The following is a 19807-nucleotide window of genomic DNA, read 5'->3' as shown; positions in this document are numbered from 1 at the left end:
CATCTGCGGGTATGTTTTAGAGGGTAAGGCTAACCGAGAAATGAAATCTTTAGCGAAACCTATACAATTATAATTGATCTGAAAGCGCGGCGAATGAGTAACTCGCATCATTATTATACGGAGGAAAATACATGTGTTTATATTCTTCCTTTCTTGTTCTAGGAAGTCCAGGCACTGATGCCACTAATCCATTTCCAGGAAAATAAATTTGACATCTTTTTGGACGGTGTCCTGACAGTGAGCGGCATCAGAACGACAGTAGAAGCTGTGTGCCCATTGCTGGCAGTGATACCCGTCTCGTCTTAAAACTGTTTTAAATTTTGTTAGTTTTTTTACTGCGAACAGAAGAACCAATTTTCGCGACCCCAATAAAGTATATGAATAGACATGATGTTTACTGTTCTGTCTGTCACCTAGTTAATTACGTACAGGAATGAAGTGTGTTAACGCTGGCCAGACTGATGTTTGTCAACCTGTCGAAAAGGCCCAGTGCTAGCGATTAATGAGCAACCTAAAGACACTTTTGTTGGTAGAAACAAAATCACCTTGTGGAGTAAGAAATACAAAATTCGATTTACTAAAACTAACTAGGAATGTGAAAAAAAAAACACGATTTGTCATAAAAGAGGGTTAGAAGTACAAAATATGGTTTACTAAAATAACGCTAACATAATCTAAAGACCTCGGGATTTATTTAAAGAACCAAGAAAGGTTCTGAATAAAATATGAAATAGGGTTCATAAAGAAAAACCAAAGAAGGATCCGTAAAGAACCTCGAAATAAGGTTCATTAAGAGCACGAAGAAGGGTTCTGGAAAGAACAAGAATAGGGTTCATTAAGAAGAACCAATAAAGGATACGAAAAGAACCCTGAAATAGGGTTCATTAAGAGCACCAAAAAGGGTTCTGGAAAGAACCCGAAATAGGGTTCATTAAGAGCACCAGAAAGGGTTCTGGAAAGAACCCGAAATGGGGTTCATCATGAGCACCGAAAAGGGTTCGGGAAAGAACCCGAAATAGGGTTGATTAGGAAGAACCAAAAAAGGATCTTAGAAGAACCCCGAAATAGGGTTCGTTAAATAGAACCCAGAAGCGTTCTGAAAAGAACCAAAAATAGGGTTCAGTAAGAAGAACCAATAAACGATCCGAAAAGAACCCCGAAATAGGGTTCATTAGAAAGAACCCTTTTTGTGGGTTCTTTTCTGCACCTTTAAGGGTGCCGCCCATTGGACAAGCGAAAGAACCCTAAAAGGTGCTAGTTGGCACGTTTTTTTTTTAGAGTGAACAAGTCTTTGGGAAGTGTGCTTGCGGACGGGTGGCCGTTGATCTGCTTGAGGAATCGTAGTGCGCCTTCCGAGTTTTGACAATGACTGTCGAGGTAAGAAGGTGGAGTTTGCAGTCAGCCTGGGTAACCTTTGCGATGGCGTGGAACTCTAGATCGGAGACGGCAGAAGGGGTTTTGAAAGAATGAATGTACTCGAGGGGAGGAGAGTCACATATCAGGGAGTTTTCGTAGATCGTGTTTCCCCCTTCACTAAACCCTCCACAACGAAGAAGCCGCTACTGCGCCTGCGCGCCGATGGTCTTGACTGTGGAGTTCCGTCTATTGAGCGGGTTGCGGAGAGCGTTGCGGGACGGCGAAAACCATCCACGAAAACTCTCTACTAGCGCCATCCCACCATAGGCGCCCTCTGCTCTGTAGTGATATCAGACTTGTACGTAACGCGTTACAAGTAATGGATGACGTGTAATCGAATACATTTTACTGTAATTTTGTTACGCTTCAATTACTTCCATTAAGGTGTAAAGATCGTTGTAATTGAATTACTTTTTTGTTGTTATCAATTAAAAAATTACCCATTACAATTTTTTCAAAATATTTTTTTTTCTTGGGGGGAGGGGGGGAGGGGGGGAGGGGGGTCAGATGTGCTGGAGTCCCTCAGCTCTGGGCAACGGTCAATCTTTTTTTTTTTTTCTTTTTCGAAACCACTAAGCAAGGGACCTCGAGGATTAGTGAGCCACTTCACTATGCTTCGTTTCCTGGGTACATTTTTGTTGGGGCGTACACCGGAGATTACGTCCGAGTATGATTTTATCCAGTTTCTTGCGAGTTTTTTACGAGAGCGATTGGGTATGTTGGTGTCCCTCACTCAGCTTCAATCATAAACGGTCAGGCTGTTTTTTTTTTATTTTTTCTGAACAATTGAGCGCGAGACTTCAAGGATTACGCTACCGCAATAAAAAAAAAAGTTGAATGAAAGTAGCGTGGGATGTAATCCATTACTTTAGAAAAATTTTTAAATACTTTTTTGAGGTTGTAATTGTAGTTGTAATCGGTTACTTTTTTACAGGGAAGTAAAAAATTCAGTGGTTTAGAGGCGCTGGGTCCGAGACGATGCGCTCCTCGAGGGTATTGAGCGTTTCGGTAGACTCCAATTGTGCGAGAAATAAACATGGACAGCTCAAGGTGCGTGACCTCACTGCCTGTCATGATTTTTACAGCGTTTAGCCCAAAGAAAGTGGTGACACATAAGTACGTGATGGTTTTTCCGACAGTCTAAGAAATGCAGGGTGGGGGGATGCTCCAAGAATCTTATCGCTCCGCAGGCATTTCCCCATTGGCAGATACAAAAGTCGAAAAACGAAAGGATCGACGAGAAACTTGGACATAATAATTCAACCCTTGCCTGTCTTGAGCTGTCAATCTTATTGCACATTTTGATTCCACAAAAACTGCACACTCAGGACACACTAAACATACACATCTAATATGCTGAGCCATGTTTTTCTTCTTTTGGTACGCATCTTGCACGAGTAATGAACTCCGCTCGTGCATATGAACTTTGACGCGCGTTGGCCCATCAGGGTCGTTAAGGTTCGACTATAACGAAGCAGAGGACGGCGGCTGCGGAATCGATTAATTCCCCGGGGTATTAAGCAACCCGCATAAATTACGCAGATGTAAAAGGAGCGTCACGCTGCGATCTCACACTTTTATTATCCCCCGGGGTAACCTGCTTGATTGCGCTAAGCCTCCTTGGGGTGATCAGTTCGCCTTCCAAGGCCTGCCCAGTGAGGCGAAAGGTCAGCAAAATATTAACTTGGTTATATGGTTTCGCCAACGTGCACAGTCAAGGTAAATTTTAGCGAACTATTGGTAACGTCTGAATATACATTAAGTATACATTTTGACCCATGAACTGCATAATCAGTACGCCCTTCTTTTGAGTAGCCCAACGTTGCTAAATTTCTTACCGACGCTTGACAACTCCCCCGTGTCCCGGGTAAGAAAAAATTGACTCGTCATGCATCTGTGATGTACGAATGAAAACTCTTCTCTTTCTGTGTTGACATAAAATGCGCCAAATGCGAGGAAAAAATATACTAACTTTGCACGGATCGTTTGGTGCTTGCGATTTTCTCCTGCATTGCGTCGCCCAGGGAGGAGCAGCGATCTCTTTATTATAGCAGTTTATTTATTTCTTTATGGAGTTACCTGCATTTCCTTAAAGGCAATATTGTAGCGAGAGTAATACATATTTTCCTGTTAAATCTCCGTTTATTTACACTATGTACAGTTTCAGTCGAAAAGAAGCTAGCCATTGCTCATGGCGTTTTGGAATCAGTCTGTCTCTGCTATCGCGGGTGCGCGCGTGCTCTTCTTGACCCTCGTCTTCGTCTTGCTTGACCGCGATATATATCAGAGAGGTTATCAAAAAACTTTTCAGATGAAAATACCGAGGGAAACACATTTTTATTGAGCATGTTCCATTCTAATGCAGTTCGAATAAAAATGATCTACAGCAAGAGTTTATAGCAACTTTGTATTGGTGGTCAACTCTTTCTGACACGTAGAAAGGACATTGGATGTATTCTTTTTTTATTTATGCAAGTTTTATCATTAAATCGACAATAAAAAAAGTTTTATTTTAAATTTTACCATCTGCATTAGAGTAATTGCCACTGGAACTGTTCTTTCATAGCTGTGACTTTTGCTTTGAACGTATAATTATTCAAGACAAATCTGGCGCAGCGACTTTGCACTCGTTCTAATTCATCCGATAGACTTTTAGTTTGAAGGTCCCAAACTATGCATTCATAACCTAGAACAGAACGAACATAAGAAAAATATAAAGTTTCCTTCATTTCTTTTGGGCAATGACGGAAATTACGACCTAAAAATCCTAACATGCTGTTTGCCTTATTCGTTATGAAATTAATATGACTATTCCATAGTAACTCACTTGAAAAAATAACACTGAATTAACAAATTGTATCCTTTTTATCAAGTTGTTCATTGGAAATGGTATAGGCGATATATATCCCATACTTCCTCTCTTTCTTTTTTTTTCGAAAACCTAACTTATTTTTCGCGGGCTCAATATTTCGCGATTTAGGTCAAAGTTGAAATTTTCGAATAATTCGCAGGTTTTAATTTTCGCGACGCGGGGGGATCTCATTATAGATTCCAATGTGTTAACATTTTACCGGAATTGTTCGTGGGACGTACTTTTCGTGAATTGTAGGTGATTCGCGAAATTCGCGAAAATTAGGCCCTCGCAAAAATTAAGTCGTGAACAGTATTTTACATTTCTTTACATTCAGCTTCATTCGCCAATTGCTGCACCAATTTGACACACGGTTCAAGTCTAGTTGAACTTTAAAACAATCTTCGTCATCCTCATTTGTTCTGTATATGACGCAATCGTCAGCAAAAAGCTTAAAAGCGTGATGGAATATTTGAACAGATTTCCTTATTATATGTCAGAAAGAGAAGAGGTCCCAACACCGAACCCTCAGGAAGACCAGACGTCACAGTTACACTATTAGATCAACAACCCTTCAAAAGTACACATTGTTTTTAATCACTCAAGTAGTTACCGATCCAGGCTAAAACATTGAAGTTTATTTTCAAACACTCTAACTTACTCTGTAACAGACAATGATCCACTTTGTCGAATGCCTTAGACACGTCAAGAAAAATACAATCTACTTCTTTTCCGGACTCAATTGCAAGCGCGATATCATGTTGAAATTCAGCTAACAATGTTGTACATAATGCACCGGGCCGGAAACTATATTGGTCTTTTGTAAAGCAGTTATGCTTTTCTAAATGGGAAATTACGCTGCTATAAACGACATGTTCAAGAATTTTACATATGATCGATGTCAACGAGATAGGCTGATAATTACTAACAACATTTCTGCTACCGCTTTGGTGGATGGGCACAACTTGCAGTGTTTCAATCATCTGGAAGCTTGTGCTCAGATAAGCTTTTTTGGTAAAAATGATCTGTAGATAGCACGACAGGATAGATGCGCAGCTTTTAAGAACGACAGCGAAAACGCCGTCAGGCCCGGTTGCTTTCGACGCGTCTAGATTAAGCAGCAGCTTTTTGATTCCCTTGTAATGAATTGTAGTCGACGACATTGAATCATATCCAAGATTTTCCAAACGTGACCTGTCCCTAGTCCGAATCTTGAAGTTGAAAACGGATTTAAAGTACTCATTTAAACAGTTCGCTATCGCAGTATTGTCAGTGATATCAGCGCCTTCGAAAAGGAGTGCCGGTATGGCACTGTCAGCCTTCTTGTAGCTCTTCACAAATCGCCAAAATTTTTTTTATTGTTGACAGAGTTGCTATTTAACTTATAAAAATACGGGATTTTACATTTTGCAACAAGTAACTTGTACTGGGACGAAAAGCCGTTTACCTTATTTCTGTTCAGCTCTGACAATTTTTTTTTTTTTTTTTTTTTTTTTACAGTAGTTTCCAAACGCTCTGCTTCGGCGTTTTGTTAATTTTAAAAGGTCTGGAGTGCCCCATGCTTTTTTGAGTGCCTTTCCATCTTTAATGTTTTTAGTAGGTATGTGTTGGTTTATAAGATAGTGTAGTGTTTCGCTGAATATGTTCCACGATGTTTAAATGTCTGTAAGACCTGCCCTGTGATTGAACACCGCTGAGAACGACTGCAGGTCGTGTGGGAGTGCAGCATAGTTCCCTTTGTTATATAAATACACTTTCCTTTTGTTATGGGTTTGACTTGGTGGCCTGGGAAGAGATATTTCAGCAGTAACGGCGTAATGATCACTTATTCCAGGGATTACTGTTGTGTTTTTAATGCAATCGGGGAGTTTACACATTAACAAGTCAAGAATGTTGTTTTTTCTTGTAGGCTGGGTTACATATTGTTCAAAACCGAATTTATTGACACGACACTCAAATTCACTGTATAAGGTCGTATTTGGCGCGCTGATATTAGGGACGAAGCTTTTTAGGGTCTAGCCTTGTCCGTCCGGCGTCCGCGCTCACATCGATTGCCATCCCATCTGTCTTCTTAAAAAAAATTAAAAAAATGTTTCCGCAGTCGACAGGATTCGAACCTGTGCGGGGAGACCCCAATGGATTTTTAGCCCCCCGCCCTAACCACTCGGCAACGACTGCGTGGCGAGTAGGGGGCTCTGAGATGTGGTAGTAACTCAAGAGCTGGGGATGTCATAGATGAAACGTTGCATGTAGCCGCTCAACGTCTATACAGGAGAGGGCGCTGCGGTCAAGTGCGTATATAATCGAGTTAAACTTTGCATGCTTTGGCTCAACGTTTATAGACGAGAGGGCGCTGCGGTCAAATGCTCAGACGCGTATATAACCACGTTCCATACCACACATTCTCTTTCTGACATGGACCGTTGACTCGTTGACTTAAGCGGAGGAGATGCGTTCCCACGGCTTCTAGTGGATCCAAGCTGATCCGCTAGAGGAACCACTGGCTCTGCATTTCACCGATCATAAAGCAGTAATAATGAAGTTGAAACGGCAACCCGGAACTCAGGACTACCTATGAGCAATAAAAAAAATCAGCACCATCAGCACTACCTATGCACAAAATCAGTATCATGAGCACCACCAGAACTTCGCCCCATTCAACATCATTCACCACATGGAGATGCGGTCATTTTTTCTTTTCCATTGTCCGATATTATTTCTGGAAGGTCAAATTTACCGCTTACAATTATGCACTCATTTGGCATATTGTTAATAATTTCTGGGAGACCATGCAGCCATTGTTTCGGGCCTTGACGTAGGGGGTCTATAAAAAGCACCACCTGAAATTATTTTCCGTTTTATGTATATGCGAGACCAAACAGATACAACACAACTGTCTTGAATTTGAAAGTGAGCGCTGTGTAACTCATCACCAATCAACAAAAACACCCCTCCCCCGTGACTTGTGGTGGTCACGGCGATATACTGCGTATCCCCGGGGGAATATTTCACAATTTTGTACAGAATCATCGAGCCATGATTCAGTTCCCACAACGATTGAGGGGTCAGTTGCTTGAATGAGGTCACATGATTCAGACTATTTTAACGCTGCAACAGTTTGTGCAGCCGAAACTCGGATTTGCCTTTCACGGTCTTTTACTTTCGTAGCTGCTGGCGTAGACGCCTTACTTTGTTCTGCAGTACTCTCAGCAGAGGAACGTGCTTGGTCCTAGCTCTTATATTTTACCTCTTGCGAGGCTCTGTCGTAAATAAATGTACGGTCACCAATACACAGCTTATCATACCGTAGCTTAAAAGAACCCTCCTGAGCTTTACCAAAGTCTAAAAGCTTTCTACGAGCAAGTCGAATTTCCGGCGCGTCTGTACTTCCTCTCGCGGACTTAAAGAAAGGAGTATGGTGAGGCTCTGTAACGCCTTGCTGATATCCCACCTCCGCTACCACCTCCCGTACACTAAACTCACACAAAGACAAAATATTAAACTGGATGCTCTCATTCATAAAGGCATCAAGCTCGCCATGGGCCTACCCATCACCACTAGCACCCACCGCCTCCTCGATATGGGCTATCATAATACCATAGATGAGCTCGTTGCTATTCACAAACGCCGTCAGGAAATCCGACTCCTTCTCACCCCCCAGGGAAGACACATACTCACTCAACTAGGCCATAATGTCCCATCCACACTTCCTCGAAAGAAGCGGGTCTCCCAACCACCACCCGTTCACGTCTTATCATAGCACCACTCCCTTGACACATGCACCCGATGCTGAATTTAGCACGACGCGCTCAACGTATTGCCTTTTTCACACGTTACACCGCCCACACTCCTCATCGCACATACCTCGACACAGATGCCAGTACGACTGATACTCGTGCGGCCATAGCGGTCACAGATCAACATTTCAGTACAATACACACCGCCGTTCTTCCTCCCATAGCCCCATGCTTGGCGGAACTACACGCCATTGCAGCGGCTATCACATATACCTCCTCAGGCTCTTTTACCTCGTTTATTCCCATCATCTTCACCGACTCCGTGGCCGCCTGCCGGCGACTCATACACAACTCGCTTCCACTTGCCATTGCAGAACAATTAGAAGGCGACCTACTACCACCCGTTTAGGTTGTTTGAATCCCAGGTCATGGGAGCATGCCGGGCAACGAGAAAGCATACCTGCTCGCCTGCGAAACGCTTCACCGGGCACCCGACATCCCCAGATCTACCCAGATGTTTCCCGTGGCCTTACCTTCCCTTGAGTCATATAGAAGAGCCCGTCGAGTCTTTCCCCCCCTTCACACTCACCTCACACGCCACCAAGGCACCATCCTCCGCAACGCCCAAAGTAACACTCTTCCCACCCCAGCCCGCATCCACCTTCCACGAGGTCTACTTCCTGAGGATCCTCACCCCTGCATCCACTGTGGCGACCGACCAAATACCCATCCCATCTTATGGATCTTCCATCCCCCACCTCGACCCCTCCCTAACCCCACCTCCTTGTCCTTCCCCCCCCCCTCCCCCCCCCCCCCCAGTGGCTGACTACGGCCACCACATTATCGGACCAAATTTACCTGGCTGCGTACACCCAGTCCTCTCTGGAGTACGCCACCAGAGGGGGCCTGGACTGAGGCCCCTTGCTCATATTCTTTGGGCCTAATAAAGTTTCATCTCCACCTCTCTCTCTCCGGCGCGCAGTCTTCACTTACAGCAAATGCAGATCCTTTGAGGTTATATGCAGATGACATCACGGCGTCCTTTTTTTTTAAGAACAAAAATTTAACAATGACAAGACTTTTTTTCTTGTTTTAAAAAGCCCACGCGATGTGCTTGTTCAATTTCAGTCGGCTCAATACGTATATGAAGCAAATCAGCGCATAGTTTAATTATATGCTGCACGGATTCCACCCACGTCTCTTCATTCTTATCATTAAGGCCAAAGAAAAGGAGATTGAACCTACGTGATCGTGTTTCCGAGTCAGCACACCTATGTTTCAAAGCAGATATTTCTTCAGTTATCTCCGACAACTGCCCACTGATTCGAGATGGTCCAGTCGCGTCCCTGATTTCTGTTTTTCCTTCCAGGCTTAGGACGCGTTGCTCAAGCGACGAGATCACCGAGTCAGTTTGTTGTTGTTTACCTTTTAACTCTTTTATGTCTTTTAGCACTTTTGCCTAGCCTGCCTCAAGTTTTTTCATGACAGTTGACAGATTCTTAACCATATCGTGTACACTTGTTGATAATTCTTCTTGTTATGCTTTCATAGGACCTGGGTTGGTCTCAGTAAATGACGAAATAATTGCATGCAAGAACCGGGGCACGGCAGAACAATCAGACACACATCGTTACTTTTAACAGCATCACCCGTTCGCTTACTAACCTGTACGAGAAAAAGGAACGGGCAAGCGTGGTTCATCCTGGCTCTTCCGCCGTGCCCTCTGACAAACTGCAGCCACCCGGCGCCTTTTGTAGACTCTCGTGGTGACGTCACGGTTCTTTGCACACGGTTGCCGATGGGGGCGTCGATCACAAGAAAGTTTTCCAGAAAAGTCGCATTTTCGCCACCGCTGGCACGTATCGGATTGCCGCTAACGTTGCGCAAAGGGGGGTTTGTATGCACTTGGTCCTTGGTAGCTGGCCGGCTCAGGTTTCCGCGTTTCAGCCACAGACACTGTACGAGAAGAAGGAACGGTAAGTGTGGTGCATCGTGGCTGTTCCGCTGTGCCCTCTGATTAGGCGTGTGTGTGTGTGTGTGTGTGTGTGTGTGCGTGTGCGCGTGTGCGCATGTGTGTGCGTGTGTGTGTGTGTGCGCGCGCGCGCGTGCGTGTGTACGTGCGTGTGTGCGTGCGCGTGTGCGTGTGCGTGCGTGCGTGCGTGTGCGTGCGTGTGTGTGTGTGTGTGTGTTTGCGTGCGTAGGCGTGCATTAACACAGTGCTGCTCTTCTATATGATTGCATTTTGCAAAAAAACTTATAATTCATACTGTCTCTACCGAGACGATATTAATTATCATCTTCAGATTTTATACAACCTGATAATAATCAAATTAGCTTAATTTCAATTTCCTTAGATTTAGCTAAGTCAAGAAAAAAAATTGAATTTGCTTTAAGAAACGCAGGGAAGTCGCAGAAGTGCGAAATGGCAGCGCGAGGTTATCATTCATCAATAAGATATAAAGATGGTTCGAAAATAGGTCGCTGATTGGTTTACAATGGGTACAACACGTCGTGATTAATCATAGATGGTCTATCAGGCACTTCACAATGCCTGGAGAAAACATGAGCCTATGTCAAACAGTCGAAATCTTCTAGATATCAGGCACATCGGTAGATTAAGAGTAGAGTCCCATGTTTTTGTATAAATCTAAAAAAAAACAAAAAAACGAAAGCACTTTTGGGTTAATCTTTTAGGAATTCGGATTTATTCAAAAAACTCCGAATTTCGAGGTCAGAACGAGCAAATAAAAGACAGAAAGGACAATGTCCTTTCCGTTTTTTATGCGCCAACCCAAAGCCCAGACCTCAGCCTTAGATTGGCGCATGGCGACCTCGCGCATGCGGAGCGTGGAACACTCAACGCTAACGCAAACGCACACCGCTTGCGTTTGCTCGTATACGCAACACTAAAACTCACTACTAAAAGTCACTATTATGGCGACGTACCGCGCGCTGGACAATACGATGGCGGCGCACGACGGACCAACGTTGCGACGGACGTGGGACCGCTACTTCGGAACTATGGTTCGTGGTGCCGGCCAGTCAATCTTCAAGCACAGAACAGCCAGGGGAAGGGATATAAGCGCGAAACAATCACAGACAAGCGGTTCAAGCAACGTGATCGTTCTCGACGTCTGCTTCACACGTCCGAGAAGCGGAGGAACGGAAAAAAACTGAGCAACCTCTGTAAAGGGGTTGTGGTATTCACTTAGTTGCCGAAGAGATGTTTCACGGGCGTAGAAATTGCTTTTTGACCAAGATAAATGCGGTGAAAGTCACAATTTGCGTCAAGTGTTTTGTACGCCGTTAGCTACGCGGTACGTAGTGCGTTCGAACACAAGGAGATGGGGTTGATAGCTTGCGTAAAAAAGTAATTCTGTTGTACCCGGTTATACATCGTCGGCGGAAGAAACAAATACATACTTGCCGATTGTTGTGCCCAGTGACTCTGGCGAATTTACAGAGCGACGTCGATGACGCGGAGTCTCGGTGTTCAGTTCTATATTTTTACGGTTAGCCTTATGCATTAAGAACTTATGAATTTGGTATCGATGATAAGACTATCAAATGCACATTCGAAATTGAAGCACGCTTTGAGCTCGATTCAAGAATCCTGTCAAGAATTCAAGAATTTAAGGAAATTACACGAACGCGGTTTTGCCCAAGGAGCTGCACAGAGTACAAGACATGTGTCCTTTAGCAGTGACGTGTAATTTCTTAATCGGTAAAGCACAAAAATTAAAGAAAAAAAGAAAGCGAGAACCGTGGCGTGTAGGTCTTGTGGGCTCGACCACAAGCGAACTGCCGACAACAAACTATATCCGGCTAGAACATAAAGCAAAGTTACTAGCACCACATCGGTCGTTCTGTCTGATTTTCTTTAATTCTAATATTCCAAACTGTAAATATACGTATTCGCTGTCTTTCCGCAATAGTTCCAGCATGTCCAGCCCTCCACGAGAGCCCAATCGCTTAAATCTTGAGTAGTATCACTAACTCCTTTTTTTAACGTCTGTAACAGTGACGTGATACATTTTTTTAAGCAACTCTAATGATAACTTAAAAATTTTTTTGAAAAAGTAACTCTATAGTATCTGCAAAGATACAGATATTTTTCGTAAAGAAAGTTACATATTTTATGAACACTACAGCGGGTTCGACCATGTCGCGTCTAAGGGCCCCCCTTAGAGGCGACAAAATAAAACAAGAACTTTTTTTTTTTCGTCAGAGCAAAGTTTTTTGCGAAGAGGGAAGTCGTTTTTCTACTTCCGTTTTTTCTCTTTCATGGCGCTGAAACCGCTTGTAGCATTTGCTTTATATCAACCTTTTTTGTGCCTGGCTGTCTCGCCCCGTCTTCACCTCTTCCGGCCTCATTGAACACCCCCGCCTCTTCAGCCAAGCGACAGAGCTATCTCCCGGAAACACGCGACGCCTAGACAGCTAAGGTGAACTGTTTAACGCTGAAAGGAAGCCTCTGTCGTCGGTGTGGCAGCCCTCTCGGCGATGGCTTTTTTTTCTTTTTTTTTTTTTTTCGAAAGCAAGCTGCAGCCAGTAGACACTGTCAAACCGGAGCCCCAAACGATGTTTGTACTGGTCGACTTCCCGTTCCCCCGGGGGCCGTGAGCCCGCGATCCACGGTCGAGTCTTGTTCTGCGTCCATCGAAGAAATTTCAAAGAAAAGCGGAACGCATTCTGAGACGACTTTGTGTTGTTTTTGTTCCCTCCGTTAAATTGTTTGATACTAGCGGTATTCTCCAGTTCATTCAGTTCCTAGTGATTTAACATTTTGCTCCCCTCCCTATTATTGTAATGAACCTGTCTGTTCATCAGTGTCTCCCTCTCCTGTCAGCTGAGAAAGGTGGACATGAGAGCTCTTGGGTAGCACTCAGTTGGCCGAACGACGTTTCAGCTAACGCCGACTTTTCGTCGAAACACACTTTAGCGAATGGTCGGCCATTCGAAGCGGCGCTTGTGGGTGGACCAGGTGGGTTAATATTCCTGTTATGAGACGCTGCAGACTGCCGCCGCGAGGGCAGCAAAGGGAGGGGGGGGGGGGGGGAGGAGGAGTAGGAGGTTAACACACGCCCCCGTTATTCGTTCAAACGTTGATTCGCTGAAATGGCGTCCGTTGTTCGCAAAAAGGTCATTCGCTCATGTGCTATGGACCCGGGAGCTCTTCAGAGAAAGAAAAAGGTACTTTTATCCTTAAGTAACTCTAACTTAAATACCCTTTTGACAAACTATTTGTAACTGTAACTAATTACTTTTTAAAAGTAACTTACCCAAAACTGCTCTTGGAGAGGGGACAACAGGGTATTGCAGACAACAGTTGCTTAGATCATTGTACGATAAAGCAACGGTTTAGGCCAGCGTTCCCACATGACTCTCTGCCGGTCGATCGATCGCCCATAGTCGCTTCAGCGGTCTCATCAAACTCTTTAATGTCAACCCCCTAACTCTTTGATGTAAACCTGCGACCGTACACATAATCCAGTCTCGCTGTTTCACCACTGGTACGCGAAACACGTGGAGACATCGACAACGATTCCAGACTTCGTTCACAACGCACAGCACAGCCGCGGCGATGTTGGTGACTCACGGAAGTACAAAACCAGGTTTCTCGTCTGATAGCGCCCGGTAAGAGGAAACAGACTCAAACATAGCGCAGAAGACGCGCAGGCACCTGGCAGGAAAACCTACCTGGCTTGCACTACGGTGGCTGGGAAGGGAAGTGTGACAGGCGGGAGCGAAGGGGCCGTACAGAGTATAGCGACGGAAAAGACTCGCCTGTACTCGCCTGCAGAGCCGTGTATTGGGAGAGTTTGGCCAATAGGCGGAGCAAAGGCCGCCGCCAGCGCCGAATATTCACCCAGCGCTTAGAACGTAAACTAAATTTGTGACACAGCGTCGACCAATCAGGAGGCCGCGACGTCACAATATTGCAAACGAAATTTAAGGCGTCAAATGGAAGCGTTTAATCTCGGCCTCTCTGCTCCATCTCACGCATGTCTTCAGTGAAGACAAAGGTACGGGCGCGTGAGCCTAGCTCAGCAAAACGCATTTGTTTGTACGAGAACTTGTGCATAGGAGGCCCTTTTCAAAGCCACGCGCTCGTGCCCATGCTTTTGTCTGCAATGCTGATATTGGCTTGCTAGAACAACGTCCTGAGACTGGCTGAAAGGAAACAGTGCAGAGGCTCGGGCGCGCGAGTGTCACGAGACGCGGAGTCCCGCTCGGCTCGTGCGCTGGCTTTGTTAGTGCTTTCTTTCCCTGTCTCAGCTGAGACGCTGTTTCTAGCAAGTCGGCCCTGGTTTGGAGCGCACGTGGCGCACGTACATTTATTCTACACTTGAATATTGGCGTGACTAAAACCATAGAGTTATTATAATGTACGCTAGAGGTTTAAGTGGCGCTAGTGTGCTGCTGCAAGTTGAAGCAGACAGCAACCAGTCGGAAATTGACTTCCGGTAATACATTTCTACGGGAAAAAGCGAGCACATTTTCTCTCCGCGCTCGAATGTAAGAGCAAATATCAAAAATTTGCTCTTACATGCCGAACTCTCCCAGTATAAAAGGCTCTGCTCTGGTCCTAACAGTATTGAAAAAAAAATAGTTTATCATGTTTTTGATAGCGATCGCAATACAAATCTCAGCTCAGTGTTGCGTAAACGCCTGCGGATTTGGTACGGTCTCGTGTCTTATGGTCTAATTGTACTCTGTGGGGGTCATTTTGCCTGGTGAACGGGATACCAGTTTATCGCTCTAACTCGTTGAGATATATCCCCGTATTTTATTTCAGCACGCAAAAGTTTAAATTGCGACTCTTCGTAACTGAAAGGGCAACGTACGGGACGCTGTCGCTAGGCCACATTCAGAATGCACTCAATCTTTCTATTGATTACACTCGGGGCCGCGGCCGTGGCCGTGCCCACGATGGAGTGGACGGTAAAAGCCGTGGACTCGTCCCCATAGGAGATTTGACCCTAACCCCGAACGCGTACCCCACGTTCGCAGTTTCGCCTCATGTTTCAGGAAACTTTTCTCTTCAATGTCACCTTTTCTGGCTCAGTGAACACACTCACTAACTTGAAATTCCTTTTTTCCATCAATCTCTTATAATTATCCATTCATGTACTTCCAGACTCATCCACAAACAAAGATTACCTACGATGCCACGCGCGAAACCTTCACGGTCATACATATAAGGCACTTTTTCTTCGCAAGTTCGTCACGGGAAATCTGCGGTGCTAAAGGCGGCGCGGCCGCTTTCGCCGCTCAACCCCGGTTCCCGCCGGCTCCTCCTATTGACCAGACCCTCTCTATATACGGCTGTGCATGAGATTCACCGGTCTACAACATGTTTAGAGAGTCCGTATAGAGAGAGTTTTCAACTGCTGGATGGAATCACGTGGTTTAAGGCCGCATTTGCAATACAAGCTGCGAGGAAATGACTTCGTTGATCGCCGGCCAACATCTACGCCTTTCCTAATGCTTTCCCCGTCGCCACGCGAAGACGCAGTTTATGCGCACTTGCGACCGGTCGACGCAGGATGTGTCAGCCGTTAAATTGCAAACGCTCCTCATGGTTCGTGATGGACACTCTCTTCAATCTAGGCGCTTTAAAAAGTTTCATCGCGCCTCGCGTCCCAGTAATTTTTGCGCGCATACGGTGCCCGGCACACTTACCCATTCATGGCCACCGTATACTTGGAGGCAAAAGGGGTGGGGGGGAGGGGGGGATATGGCCATATTAGCCGAGTGTACCTAGCACTGCTGGCACGTACTGCTCCATCGTTGTTTCTAACGGCTCCTTTTGCTCGTTTGGCAAAATTAGCGGTAAAAGCGTCAATGCAACCGAGGTGCTCTGCGTGATTGAACTGGGAGACTAAATTACAGGCAGCCTCCGTTGCCGATGACGCTCACTCAGCTCAATGGCATTTATTAAAAACAAAAAGTGTGCGACGTGCACAGAAAAACGGAACAGAAAGGAGGTGAGGTGGGAGGGAGGAACTTACCTCCCATCTACCTGGAGAAAGTGAAAAACATATCGTTCACTCCTTCTTTTCGTGTACCCTTCTGGGCGCGTCATTTAGAGGTGAGGAAAACATGCCGTTGCTACCTTCTTCCTCTCCTTTTTTTCTTAGGGCATGGCGAATACTCTGATGAATTACTGTGACACTTTAAAGAATGGCAACATCCTAAAGCAAAGAGCTCAACGCAAGAGTACGTTTAACTTATACTCCATAAACACACAAAAAACAACATTAAAAACGTTCGCCAATGGCAATTAAGACACCATCACCCGTTCTGCCTCCACTTTATCAACAAAACACAACAAAACTCCCGTTACACTAAAATATCTCATTGCTGTTTTTTTTCTGTTTGTTACATTAATTTTGGTTACAAAGTAATTAATTAAAGAGGCCAAGCAATATTCTTTAATCTTCTTCCCCCCTTAGCTTTCCGCTACAACTCAAAATCGAAATGAAAAATCACGTGGTCGTGACTTAGTATTTCAGCAAATGCGAGGACTCCAAGGCCCCACGGTGTTTTTTAAGCCCGCCATGAAACTTGTCGTTCGCAACTGGTGACAGGTGCCTTCACGAAATTCGCTGACCACAAATGGGAATCTAAATGTCCGTCGACAGATTGATTGCTTACAAGTGCATACGTCTGAGTGACGCATCGCTCGTGTCTAATGGGTGAGCTGGGGCCAACTGACGCGCTTTAAGTACCGCGGATAAATCGCAATGAAAAGGCGGAGAGTGTTGGAAGAAAAAAAGTTACAATATATTCCACACTCTTTTCAAATGTTAGCTCTAAAAAGCAGGCTTTTGAGCCCCTCTCACGCACATCGCCTTCGTTAGCAATAAACACGTAGAAATGGCCTTCGGAGGAAAAAATATGTTATGGAATAATTAGGAAGATAAATCAAGCTATTGCTTAATTCGACCAGTATTCGAGAAGCCCGCTGTGTTGCGAACGAAAATACCTCCCCCCCCCCCCCCACCTCATCACTGAACATCACTGAGCATATACTGTTTCAAAAGAATTTTTTTTAACATATATTTTATATGTCGTTATGTTCTACCGAAGGTTAAACATAGACCAGTCAGGGACGAATAAAATCGTTTTATTTCATTTGAAACAGGCGTGCAGTTTAGGAGGCTGGAACTTCTCCGAAAAGCACCATGTATCTCGTGATGATTGAGGCTCCAAGTTATTGGGCCCCTCGCAAAGTGTAGCAACTCCTTTCTTGACGCGTTCCAGGGTTCTGCGCCTGTCGCTCGTGTTTCGCTACCAATCTTCAGACCCCAACAGTTAGGTGTTCAACTGCCTCTGTTCATTTATGCCATTTCTGGTGCTTTAGACAGATCACAGTGAAAGAGTTCTGGAATCGCATGATACATACCGGTTTGGCTTACCTTCATTTTATAAGTAATGTTGGAGCAGTCTTTGTTTCGCTATTTGAAGAGTTTTAGAATGCGTAAGCACGAGTTTTTAATCTTGTTTGACGGCTCTACAAAATATTAGCAATAGCAAAAGCACAGAGCAGGTCAAGAAAAGCTTCTGGATATTTGAAAGGATAATAACGAGTCGACAAACCAAACAAATCTGTTATTCGCTTTTTCTCGCGTGAGTTCAAACATGGTGGCACCAGTATGCAAGCAGCCCCTATAATCACTTCTGATTCTGAACTAGACGGCGGGTTTTCCAGCATTAGCGGGATCAAATCTGCACGCTGTATTCGGGAAATAGACGTCGCTTTTTGCGCTTTAAGTTGCAATTCACCCTTATAATAAAATAATTAAACGTAAAAAAAATGTTCAAATATGCACGCACTGGAAGTCTGCCAGGAATGCTTGATAAAGAATGCAACGAGTTTGTTGCGAGACATAAATGGGGCGAATACGGCATGGGTATGGTTAAAGTATGGTGAGCTCTAAGGAAATGTGTAACAGTGACGTTAGGTGAGACGATCTTCAGGCGAAGGTCGCTTCGCGGTTTGAGGCTACAGAACGCAACTGCAGGTTGAGAGCGCCGACATCAGATGTTCCCGTGGTCACTGAAATGATGACAGTGGTAGAGGAGAGTTTCAGTTGTACCGCCTCTATCAATAGGTTCCTGCCTTCGATAGAAAATCGGCGTCCCATGAGCTTCGAGCGTGCACGCGCAGTCAAAGAATGACAAAAGGTAACAAGCGCGTGCTGCAGAGGCCGTGCGTCAGAAAGAATCTCCTTGCCGTTCTCATCCTGGCAGTGTTTTTATAGAGTGTTCCTGGCGAACCTTCCGCCTTAAAACTAGCCGGAAAAATCGCCGCCTGCACACTGGAAGTTCAAACTTTCATCGAATGGACACTGAGCAGGTCGGTTTTACGCAGTGAAATTTCAAAGCGCAGTTCTCTCCCTATAAAAAAAAATAAAATAAATAAGAGCAAAAAACTTTCCAAGGTCAAAGTTGGGCTCGGTCGCAGACGACAAAGTTAGCTACGTTATTTACTTGTGGCGCCATCTCCCGATAGTCGCAGCGAGGAAACAACAAAATGCGCTGTCCGCTCGCTGCACCTACCGGGAAGTAGCGCAGCGTGTTATCCGTTGATGTATTTGCCTCGCTCCTGGGTTACTACGTCAAAAAAGTGCGTGCGGTCGAGAGTGGAATCGGAACGTACAAAGTGACCTGTCGCGTTACCGAGGATAATCCTCTATGTATAGTTGCATCGCAAGACAAATCTCTTCCGTTAAGCATAGAGAAATATCATAGATTCCCCCCGTCCCCTTTCTTGACACACTCACGCCCCCTCTAGCCTACCTTGTAATGAACGAACAATCAATCAACCCACATAACGAAGAACGAGCGTGAGTCCGGAATACCGCCGCTCTCACATTCGTGATCACTGACAAGACACGAGGAGGCAAAGCCACCTTTCAAAGTTTCCGCAAGAAATGCTGAGTAACTGAGCTGTAAACACATGCGCAGCATCTGATAGAACAGGAGTTCTACAGCGCATGCTCAGAAGGCGTTGCACAGTCCACCAGACAAATGTGGTAGCGCGGTGCAGATGGCGATTTCTGGAAGGGTCTACAGTCACCGCCAGTTCAAGAATTGAGAGGCGTGGCTTATCATGTTCAAAATCCCTGCTTTCTGGTTAGTTTTTTGGCGATTTAGTCGGCTCGGCGAACATCGCGCGCTCATTGGCTGCGTAGCGATCATGAGATCCTCGAAACTGACCACGCCCTGCGCCTCTTAAGTTCTCGGTTACTACCGGGCAGAAGGTGTCCACGGGTTTATTGGGCACAAAAGAAGTGCCATGCAAACGATGATACTTTTTTTTCTCTCCTAAATTCGGACGGAAACGAACAAAAACAAACCCTGAAACGTGTGATAAAAGTACCCAAAAAGAAAACAAAAACGAAACAAAAAAACTTTACCCGCAAAAACACACACACACACGCACACGCACGCACACACGCACACGCACGCACACACGCGCGCGCGCACACGCACACACACACGCACACACACACACACACACACACACGCACACACACACGCACACAAAAAGAAACTGAACATTAGGATTGTCCAGAACCAGAAACGTTCAACCACGGTTTCCCCATATTTTTTGTCTTCTGTGTGTTATCCCTTCGGCAGAAGTTTCTTCACAGTATTAAACGTCGCCATTATAACACGCTGGCAAGAATGCGCCCGTATTGCAAAACGATTCATTCCAGGCTCCTTTTTCTCTTCTTTTTTTACATCAAGCGCTTTAGGTTTATGCACCTGAATTCCGATGTTTTTATCC

The 19807-nt window shown here is 45.0% G+C and overlaps 1 non-coding gene across 1 annotated transcript; it reads right to left on the bottom strand.

Moving 5' to 3' along the window:
• Positions 1-6363: 6363 nt before the first annotated feature.
• Trnaf-aaa lies at positions 6364-6445 on the bottom strand. The gene has a single exon. It is a non-coding gene; the product is annotated as a tRNA-Phe (tRNA).
• Between the last annotated feature and the right edge of the window lie 13362 nt (positions 6446-19807).

The sequence above is a fragment of the Ixodes scapularis genome, unplaced genomic scaffold (genome assembly GCF_016920785.2).
Source record: "Ixodes scapularis isolate PalLabHiFi unplaced genomic scaffold, ASM1692078v2 PGA_scaffold3__209_contigs__length_174095766, whole genome shotgun sequence".
NCBI classification, from domain to species: Eukaryota; Metazoa; Arthropoda; class Arachnida; order Ixodida; family Ixodidae; genus Ixodes; species Ixodes scapularis.
Note: the sequence above shows the minus strand (reverse complement) of the source record. Positions and strands in the feature narration are given on the sequence as shown.